Genomic DNA, 11,347 nt, shown 5'->3' with positions numbered 1-11,347 from the left:
GGAAGTCTAACTCTACCACCATTATTCTTTTTGAGTCATTCAGAGTGATTTTGTCAAAGTCTGAACTTAAATCTGACTCAGAAGAGAGTTATTTGCTAAAAAGGAAACAGCAGGCCAAAAATCCTCAGTGATGTAAAAGGGGACTTGATATTCTTCATTTCAGACAAGTTAGGATAGGCCTATGGGTTAAAAAAAAAAACCCATGTTTGTTATCTTTTTTGCTCGATCACTTTCAGATGAGATTTTTGGCCCCGCCTACAGTTTTTTACAGATGTGGAAATGGCTATAAACAGATGGGCGTTGCCGTTTCTCAAAACTTCCACATTTTCATGATTCTTGTGAAATTTCCTAAATGAGTTGGCAGTCTGATGCCGCATCATCTATTACAACAACAATGACGACAATTACACTCGCCGTTAGAGTTCCTGGTCACAACTCTTGAACCAAAATCTAAATATTACACACTTGTTTGATTATACAAATTACAGCCATTTTACTCCTGAGCTTAGACAGTTTGTGTCCCTGCATTTAGTGGATGATGTCAGGGTGGAGGCAGACAGTAGAAACTGGCCATGGTGATTGCATGAAATATTGTAGCAGAGCACTGTAGACATTGACACATTCAGTACCAACTGGCATCATTTATTGTAAACCGCTCCGTTTCTTCTGACCAAGTTTAGTTTGGCATTAAGGCTGTGAACGCATTCTAAGAACATTATTTTTATTTTTTCATTTGATCCAGTGGGTGGCGAAAGTTGTGTTTCCATAGCTCCCAGGTGCTTGATTAAAGTTGATTAAAGTTGCCACCTTTTTTCCCCCCTCTGAGCTTTGCAGAACTTTCCCTGACACGCAGTCTTTCTTCAAAACTACCACAAATTCTAGCAAAGCACACATTTATTGCGGTTTGAAGGACAAATTCACAGCTTCATTCTAGTTTTTATTGCTCCAGGCAAATGATGCAGTGATTGTCACTTGCATAAAACTTTCTGCCTTTTTCACTTTTGCTGGATTTCCAGCCCAGGTGGTGAAAGATTTCCGATCATAAAGACAACAGCCTGAACTGCCTGCGAGACACACAGATACAAAGCCAAACATCACAGAGGCACACAAAAACTTCCAAATACAGACAGACAATCTTAAGTTGTTCGTGGTGTTCTTTTGTCTTTGTCCGAGCCCTTCATCTCGCAGGTGTGGGCATCACATGTCACAACAAGCCGATGCTATTTGTTTTTGGCTCCACAGACTTTCTGCCATGCATTTGGAAAACGAGTGGGTATTACTTTTAATGATTGCTGATTGAAAATAATCTGTCTAATCAAAGGAACCTTTGCAATCTGTACACCTCGCACTTCCCTTCTGTTTATGCTGCGGGCTGTTTATGTTACACCTAAGTAGCACATATCAGCCCAAAGCGTTTTCCTCCTCCCCCCATCCATAATCAGGCAGACATTGGGTACGGATAATGATGTAAAGCTATAAGATGCATTTGCGTCACAGGTCCGAATGTCGTGCACTCACCTTTTTCTGAAGGACACAGAGAGCTTGAGGTAACTGGACAGAATTGTGAATATAAAGCAAGGACTCCATCTGTTGACGCAGTGACAAGAGATGTACAAGAGAAGATGTTGCATATATTAAGACATATTTTGCCTTAAGAACCAAAAGATTGATCAGTGCCTAACAAAACTATCAGCAACATTTTCTTTTCTAACTTCTGGAAGCTCTAAAAGAATCGTTTGGACTTTTGGCAGCTAATTGAAGTTTTAAATAAAATACAAGTACAACCGAGGCAATTCTTTGACGCTTCGATTTGCAGGAGCTGCATAAAAATGACCACACTTTTTTACATGTGTACTTTCACCTGACAGTAATGATCTACTTTGTTTTGTACAGTTTCAAAATTATCACAAGACTTCATGCACTTTGGTGTTGTAACTTGTGGGTATGAATGCATTTCTGATGCACTTGTGGTGACATATAGAGGAACATTTAGAGGTACAGCTTTTGCAAAATTAATGCAAAACTCTGAAGACAGTTTATTGCTTTTGCTTTGTCACTCTCCAAATGTTGTTAGGCGATAGACGGTATGGTGTTTGAAAACGTAGGTTCAAGAAAGTTTTTAAAGCCGTCGTAAATCTCGAAAAGTCTTTGCCGGTGTCGATGATGCTGATAGGGCCATATCTTATTATCTCTCAGTGAAATCCCCCATAAACCCTTCAGTTTTAGTATTCATATATAAATCCCTTTCAAAATGATCCATTGGAAAGTTTTATTTTTTGTGTGCACAGATCTCCTTGGCTGTCCTTGGTCAAGTCAGCCGGTGATGAATCATGCATCGCATCAAAGTGGGGCCGCCATCCTCGAGAGAGGGCACGGCGGTGTCTGCCATCGCCGTGGTTCCACCTGCCGCCCTGCGTCAGCGGCCACAGGTTAGCTTTCCTCGACGGGTGTCACAGCCGCCGTCCCTACCGCAACACCGAACCCTACAGAAGTGGGTTTTATTTAGTCCTATCCGGCGACAAGACTCTTCCTCACTCCACTGCCCCTGCAGCTGGTACTTGTTGGTGCCCATCTGTTAAGGGTATTGTTTATGTGCCTGGTGATCCAGAACTCATTAGCATCCCACCTTCCTCTTTTACACTATTGTTCTTTCAGCTAATATGGAGACTCTTCCTGCAGTCTGTCTTTGGGTGGAATATGAATTTGTGGTACAATGTGCCTCTAAGCAAAAAAAAAAAAAGACAAAAAAAAAAAAAAATCACACAACAGATGTTCAGGCTTGTTAAAAAAACGAGTGATTAAAATTCCTGATGCACAAATATGAGTTTGATTTTCTGAGTCCTTGGAAGTAGCGGCAAACTTGCTTTGTAACTTAAAAGTTTAACATTGCAACAACAACAAAAAAAAACGGCTTATGCAAAGACATTTCCAACAAATCCATTACTTTTAATGCCATGTTTTCAGGTTGCTATGAAAAATGCAACTTTTCTGCCTGGGAAGAGACTGAAATCATGGATTTATTTTTTTTTTTTTTTCAAATTTACCCTAATGAGCAAATAAAGTGATGATTAAAACAGCAAAAAAATCACATGCTGTTGAGATTGTTTATTTGTTGTCTCGAAAAAGAAACATGCACTGAACCAATAAGAATCTGCTGATCTGGCAACGTTGGGACGGTTTCTTTTTGCGTCCTATTCCCATGGAAATGTAATTCTAGATTGTTCCGTGTACATTAATGAGTTAATGGACCATCAATGCTAGTGGACCTCAAGACAGTTGACAAAATGCAATATTCTGTAAAGAAACAAAAGGCAACTGAGAAAGAATTAATCAATCTATACTAGTTCAACATCTCCTGTGTGTTGAAATATGCAACTTATTTGCATAGTGCAATATTTTTTCCGGTTTCACGGGCAATTTTTAGGCCTTTCATTCAAAAATCCATTAAAGAAGAAAATACCACCGTGCTTTAGAACCGCTCCTTTCTTTATTCCATTTCACATTCAAAGCCACCTCACTCAGTAGACTCAGATAAATGCTGCTGCAACTTCACCACAGTCGCCCAATTCTATCTCACACTTACTGTGAGCCAGGATTGTTTTACTGGAGCGAGTCTGCAGGGCACATTTAACTACCCATTGTAAACTTCTGTAGCACTCTTTGATTTGGAGCAGTATTGTTTAGCGGCTTCTGTGCTCTACGCAGTGCCACCCTCTTCGTCTTTATTCGTGTGAGCTGTGCCTTGAAACTTGGCTAAGGCTGCATTCTGCTGTTTGCAGCATAAAAAGAAACAAGCCTCCATGTCGACAGCGTCTCACAGAGTGTGAAAAAACACATCTAAGATCCTTAAATACTTGGGACCATCTTCAGTTTCCTGTGCAGCCATAGAGTAATTTAAGCTGCATTAACTGGCAATTTTTTCCTCTAAGCGATGCAACTAAGACAAAGCTTCTAGTGTCGCGAGATGTTTGCTTGGGCTTTTTTTCTTGACTGACCCGAGTTTGTTTTACACCAACCTTCACAGCATAAACAGTGTGCGCTCAATTGAGGCGATGACAGCATCAATGGATGGGCCCATCGGAAAACTGACAGCGGCGTATTGATAAGCCAAGTTTCCTCCATTTCATACAGCAAACCTGCCAATCCACTGGCAAAGTGCCCCGCAGAGTAGACCTGTTTATTCTCCACCTCTTGTATGAGCCCAGTTAGCTTCCATTTAATGGACTAAGCTCTTTTGTCCAACCCCAAGCGAACTTCAGCTGTTCAGAAATCAACCAATTATCACCCCATCAGTCTGCTATTTGCAGTCCCAGGTCCCAGGTGTCTTTCAAATACATATGCAGTTGCAGCCACTCTGTGAAATGCTCAAGGAGCAAATTGCTTCAATAAATACCCCGCGTGTATCTTAACAGGTAATATTAATAAATTCTCCAACAGCAAGTCACCCAAGCCTTGATAGATGTGTCTGGCTGCTGGGCCGATGAATAATGCAAATGAAGCTAATTCTTCCAGACCTGGTAGCCGAGCCCGGTACGCATTTATATGCGTTGCAAGTGAAAGATGTGCGGAGTTGCTTTTCTGAGAAAGAAGCATGCTGTATTTTAATAACAAAGCCGACAGACCTTGTCCTTGCTTTTCTTTAAAGGTTGATGTACAGCTTCAAATAAAAAGTTTGAACGTGAAATATAATACATTTCTTCCACCGGAGACAGAGACGAGTGTGATCAGATTACTGCACAATAACCAAGCTAGAAGATGAGCACCGACTATTGGTTTAATACCCCACAAATTATTTCAAATTGATGCCAGCAATTAATAAAAAAAAATTAAAAAAAACAGCTTTAGGACTTAAAGCAACTTTTCTTCATGAATCATTTTCCTCATCCATTGAAAAACCAATGTGGGAAACAGTCCTTCTAAACTTTCTTTCCAAATCATTTCAAACTTGTTCATGTCTGGATGTTTGAGAACATCAATTTTCAAGACAAAGAATTTTAAAAAGTACAATTTTCAGTAGTTTCCCATTTCTTGCACAGTACATTTTGTGATGTGAGCCTTTTCTTTTATATATTGTCATTATAATGTTCCCTTTTAGAAGATTTACTGGTTGGTGATGATTTTAGCTAACTCCTTGATAATTTTGCCTTAAATTAAAAAAATTTCCCAGTTTCTTCCATACTGATGAGATTCACGAATTAAAAACCTTGGGAAGAACAGATCTTATTTTTATGCTGGTTGAGCTCATGTGGATGACAAATTTAAAGTCTTATTCGCCCAAAAATATGCTGCAGATGTTTCAGCTGCTCGCAGACTGAAAAGAGCCCAACCATAAATACCCATTTGATTTTCACGTTTTTGAAAATACATAGAGATAAATCTTGGAGCATGGGCACGGCACTGTCCCGGGAGATTCCCGGCATACACAAGAAAAGTCTTGTTAACTTTAAATTGATACAGAGCTACCGCCTAATATTCTCATCTCACCACTCGGTTCGAGGCCCGGAAATGTACCTCAACCAAACCGCATTAGTTTAAATACAGAAGACAATTAGGGCCACTGGAAAAAAAAATAAAAACAGTTCTGACTTTAATCTTAGAATTCTGACTTCTGAGAAAAAATGTCAGAATTCTGACTTTTTTCTCAGAATTCAGATTTTTTTTCTCAGAATTCTGAGATTAAAGTCAGAACTCTTTAATTTTTTTTTCCAGTGGTCCTAATCCTCTTCCGTATTCAAATGATGTGAGCTTGTTTCCCTTTTTTTTTTCTAGATCAGCTACTGCTTTTAATAAAATCATATATCTGAGTTGACCAATTTAGATTTCCCCCAATGTAGTTTAAAAAGCTGAAACTGAAAAGTCTTGGATAAAATCTACAGAATCCAGGTAAGGAAAAAAAAAAAAAAAAAAGCAGGTTCTGTTCGTTGGCCCCGGCCCAGTCTCAGCTGACATGAAAATGACACACACAATAGTATGCAATGTCACCCCGGCTGGTACCTGTCAGGAATAATTCCACTCCATTTACCTGGCCATTTGCAAATTGGATATGACACTCTAGATGAGTTTCCCAACTTAAGATTCCAAACCAAATATCAGCACCTCGTCTCACCGTCTGCTAATTTAAACCGCCTGAAATCAATTTACAGGACCCAGTTGATGGCTTTGGATCGTCCCGGTGCACCTCTCTCTCCCCCCACTCGTTCAGCCGGGACCTATTCGAGGAGAACGCCTAATTCAACTACCACTCTATAAATTCTATTACATGGTGCCGGGGTACGGCGGAGAAGGGGCTGCGCCTAATGAAGAGTTCGCAGTACCTGACAGCCTGCTTCGAGTTGCGAAGGCTGCGGCATGTCATTCGGAGCAGCAAGTGTCCTGATGTGGAGAAAAAGTGGCAGAGATCAGTTTGGTCCAAGTGTAGCTATTTCTTCCCAGTAACATTTAGTTACTAGGTGCAGTCTCCAAGAGCAGAACTCGACAGACCAGGCGTTCCTGGGTTGGTGGCTTAGGAAACACCAATCCAAAGCCAAAAAGTGTACCGATTATTTCTGCACGATGGCGTTCTAACTTCCCCAGGTGCATTGTCTTAAAAATATTTAAGTATATTCTAAGAAAAAGAAGAAAAAATGGTGAACAGCCAGGTTTCCCCACATGTAATTTGAAATTTAGTTTGATAGAAAATCCCCCAAATAGGGGAATCTGCAAATACTGACTTAGTTTGTGTTAGTCTATCAGATCAATTTTAATACAATAAATTGAACATGCAAAATGATTCTGGTGGTGCGAATACATTTGCACAGTGATGCATATTCACAAATTTTCTCCCTTTGTTTCAGGTTCTATTGTTGCTGAAGACGCCGTTGTATGCACAGAGCTTTGGCCTGTGGAGATAAGTAGATAAGAACAAGAAGATGTACACAACGGATAAGACGGCAGTTAGACTGCATCATTATCATGCTGAATAAACACAATAAGCAGGATCCTATCAGTAGGTCCATGGTATGGTGTTTGTTTTTATTCTTTCTGATATTTTTTATTACAAGAGTCAGGTTTTACAGGAAATTAGCCACAATGCGTACTCCTACGTTTGTGAGACAATGCCGTACCAGTTCAAGGTAAAAAAAAAAAAACAATAAAAAAAATTCATCATCCATTTGTGGATAATCCTGTAAATTTATTCAACATGCAGTGCACTGCTGGTTCATCCGCTGTCGTTTCTGATTTGTGAATAAATGAGGTGGCAAGGTAGGTTCCATCTCTGCTCCAGTTTGGCAAAAACAAAGAAAAAAAAAACAACCTGAAGAGTGTACAAAAATTTTTAATGAATGCTTAATTTTAAATCTGGTTCCTTGTTTTAGTCAGCAAATATACCAAGCTATGATAGCATTTTAGTAATTGGAATTAACTGTGTCAAGGAAAGGTTTTTAAAAGTTAATAGTCAAGAATGTCCAACTATCCATCCTTCTTTTTCTACAGCTCCTTATTCCTTGTGAGGCGCTGGTCCCCATCTACAGTTTCAAAGAATTTCCATTGGTTAGGATTGTCAAGTACAGCAAGCAACACTGCCTTCTGTCAACACGGCGCCTGCTGAGATGCCCTTGGGCCAAGCTTTCAGTTCTCAGTTACCTCATTGGACCTACACGGTGCATAACTCTGGGAACTCTGCGGCTTTGCCTCAGATAGATTTCAGGGAAGTGTTTGAGTAAAGGGACATTTCAGCCGACTGCTGCTGCCCTCTTCAGATTTCTCCCATTGTGTTCATGATGTTTACTAGCTGCAGTGCATTTCTGGATTTCTAACACTTCGTTCAGCACAGTGTGTCCTTGATACAATTCAATTCTTCTTTACCACCAAACACTAAACTTTTCTGAAAAAAAAAAAAATATATATATATATATATATATCATTAAGTACCACTATGCTGACTTGAGTGAAATGTCTGGATTCTTTACCCACTGCGAGTAAATTCAACGGATGGAAAAACATAAAAGGCAAAAATGGCCAATTTATGTTAAAGCAAGACTTCTTTGTTTATGCACAAGCTTTGTTGTTTTGTTATTTTCTGTCTGCTGTGATAATTTATTAAAGCTGTCAGTAAACGTCAACCCCTTAAACAGCAAGACCTTTTTTCTTTTAATTTTAGCTATTCACAAGCTGTAATTGTGTTTTATTGTAAGCAAAATTAACCACAGAAATATGCTGCAAATCTTACAGGTCACATGCGAGTCACGGTCGGATGTATTGAACTCTAACCATCTGGACTGAACTTGGACTTTAACTTTCCTGTGACATCATTCACACAACCGCTCCTCATTGGGCAACCCAGTTGATCAGCAGTTTGTGTAATACTATGTCTGGTACCGTCAACCACAGATAATCACGAAGAAATAATGCCTAAATTTAAGGGCCGACTTTATCCCAAAAACAAAGAGAAAGGGTAAGTCCGATCGGTAGACTCAAAAACGAAATTGGCAAAAGATGTTAAAGAAAAAAGCCAATCCACAAAGTCACACATAATTATGCAATTGATTCTTTTTGTTGGCATTACAAAGACAGCAAAACAACAGAGGCAAAAGAGCAGAGCAGCAGTTTCTCTTCTACTGTTATTCAGTGCCAATTATCCTCTTGAAACCTAGTTTTGCCAGGGCTGGAAGAGCATGAATAGATTGGAAAAACCTCAGCTTGCTGCTAAGTAGTCCTGAGGAAGTTATTTCAAAGGGTGAGTGGAAGTGCATGAATAAATTTTGCAGCTCCGGTTCAAAAAATTGACATACCCAAGTGCAAATGGAGTGTTTTTATTCCCATTTTATTTACTTCAGGGTGTTTTTTCTTTTCTTTTTTTTCTGTAATGATGCCCTCTGATTCCGACATGGCATCTTGTCAGTAAAACCAAGTAAAACCGGGAGAGGAGGGGAGGAATGTTGCATTAAAAAAAATGAAATACAAGTCAAAGATTATGAAAGCAAAGGGAAATCGCGGCAACAAGAAGGAGAGGATGCTTGTCTGAGATGATGAAAAGTGACATTTGCTGAGAGTGCAAACAACACAGACTTTAGGAGACCAGTGTGTGGTTTTTTTTTCTTTTTTTTTGTCAGGATTTTTTTTTTTCCTTGACCACTGACAGCTTAAAATGAAAATGGACATTTCAATTCAGCTGCTGAAACCGCAGAGCTGCAACGCTTAGTGTTTGGGCACCTAGTGAGTACTAGTGCATACAGATGTTAAACACTAACCTAACCGAGGGAAAAGCAAAAGAGAAGGACCGGAGGCTCAGGGCTTTTGCCAAGGCTCGCAACAGTAAACAGACAACTTGCATAAATGCGTCACTCCACTTCAGCTATAATGAAAGTCTAAATCAGTTCTATAAATGCATCACTTTTTGATTTGTGTAATTTGTATTTCAAAGTTTATTAACATAGAAGCTACTTTTAAAGTGGTCTTAAAGCAGTTTCCCCATCTTGCTATGTATGTTGGTTTTTTATAAAATTAAAGGGAAAAAATGTGGATCTAAATTTGAGAAATTTGTGGAGAAAATTTTTTTTTTTTTATTAGAGGTTAGGGGAATTACAAGTTTCTACCCTCGGTGATGTTTACTTTAGCACACAGGTTGAAAAACATTAAATATTTACATCTATATTTTTGTTTTGGACCTCCAGTGACGAGTGTGTGTGTGTGTGAAAATACTTTTCAAAAAGTCCAATCTTCCGCCTCCTTATGAGAGGTGGGTGTTATATTTCACTGATAAAAGCAAAGTGCTGCTGTACATGATTCCCCAGTGCCAGGGGTGATATTTGCTTTAAAGTGGTGGTGCTGGAATACTTAGTTTTTCCTCTGTGGGATCTTGATAGTTTAGATTGCCTCACTTTAGCTCTCAGCTCAGCTTCTGCGAAAAGGAGGGGATAAAAACACAAACTCAACCTGCGTTGTAGAACCTTTTGTACGAGAGACACACAGAAGCTCAACACCACTTCCTAGTAAAGCACTAATCCAGTTTATTTCAACTGTGAATATTTTTACCAAACAAAAAAAACAACAAAAAAAAAATCAGAAATGGTCGCTGAACATGTTTTTTTGGCACGTCCATGCTAATATTTCTAAATAAAACCCACCCACGTGTCACCATTGGCAACAGCCTTAATATTACAGCTAAATACAGGTTTCTAAATGCACATTAGTGAACAAATAGCATAAAGAAACCCAATGTGTGCAGCAGACTGTCATAACACTGAATTTATAGATCAGTGTATTAACCCAACATGAAAGCTGAGAAGGTACAAATTTGTCTTCAAGGTGATGCATGCAATTACATCACGCAAGAACAAACAAAGATGTGTGTTTATACCCAAAAATATAAGTCAGTAAAAATCTTTGCAGTAGCCACTTTTGGCAGAAGTGAATGAAAATATTTCTGCCAAAAGATAGTCAAAGAAAAAAAAAATCTACAATATTTCCGAGCAGCCTTGGCTGTTTCAAAGGTTTTTCTTGTTTTTTTTGTTTTTTGTAGCCCTGGAAGAGCACAGTAGCCGGAATAAGTGCCGTCACTTGTAGTATGCTTCACATTGATTTTGACATGACTGATGTCACGACATGCTGTGAAATTTCTAGGAAAAGGCAGGAAAGAAAACACTTGTGCTCAATGAAATTACCACTTTGCCAGCATGAGGTCACTATGCCTGATCTGTTGCAGCATGAAAAAATAAATAAATAAATAAAATAAAAGTGTGTCTTTACGTGGCAACGACTGCATTAGTCTGCCGTAGGCTGTTGTACGTTTCGAGAGTGGAAGGTGTTGATTATGCAAATTGATTCATTTCATCAAAGGACAATTATAATGCGTAAAGTCCTTAAAAAATGCAGTACTAATCAAGTAAATGCACAAGGTCATGATCTCATAAAGTCCTGGAGAGCACACAGTTAGTCTATCAAGCTTCGTAATTCTGTATGAGTGAACGGAAAGTGCCAAAAAAAAAAAAATCTATATTTATCATCTAACTTTCATAATTAAGCAACTTGTCACATAAATTTATATTCTCAGATCCAAGTTTATTTTTTCCTCCCCAAGTGCCAGAAAGCTAACCGGACATCTGCGAACATTTCTTGGAAATAATAAACCGACAAACAACCCATGTAGCTCTGCGCAGTTTAACAACCGCATGCAATTCGACAGACTGAAATGTTTGATCTAAAAATAGTTTGTCTAACTACTACCTCCGGCAAATAGAAAGAACACACTTCTCTCATTCATTGTGCTTTGGCTTGACACAAATGAATGTGTTTGCCAATTCCCCCTGGCATCAGGGGTCAATACTTTGTCTTGAAGATGGATGGAGCTTTTACAATTGTCAAATGT

General features: G+C 39.0%; 1 long non-coding RNA gene across 1 annotated transcript; it reads left to right on the top strand.

Moving 5' to 3' along the window:
* Positions 1–244: 244 nt before the first annotated feature.
* On the top strand, positions 245–9,633 carry LOC145555294 (uncharacterized). Its single transcript, XR_014091405.1, has 2 exons — positions 245–2,429; positions 6,834–9,633. It is a non-coding gene; the product is annotated as an uncharacterized LOC145555294 (long non-coding RNA).
* Positions 9,634–11,347: the final 1,714 nt, after the last annotated feature.

Source organism: Poecilia reticulata, chromosome 2, assembly GCF_904066995.2.
Source record: "Poecilia reticulata chromosome 2, P_reticulata-male-v2, whole genome shotgun sequence".
Taxonomy (NCBI): domain Eukaryota; kingdom Metazoa; phylum Chordata; class Actinopteri; order Cyprinodontiformes; family Poeciliidae; genus Poecilia; species Poecilia reticulata.
This window is presented reverse-complemented; position numbering and strand designations above follow the sequence as displayed.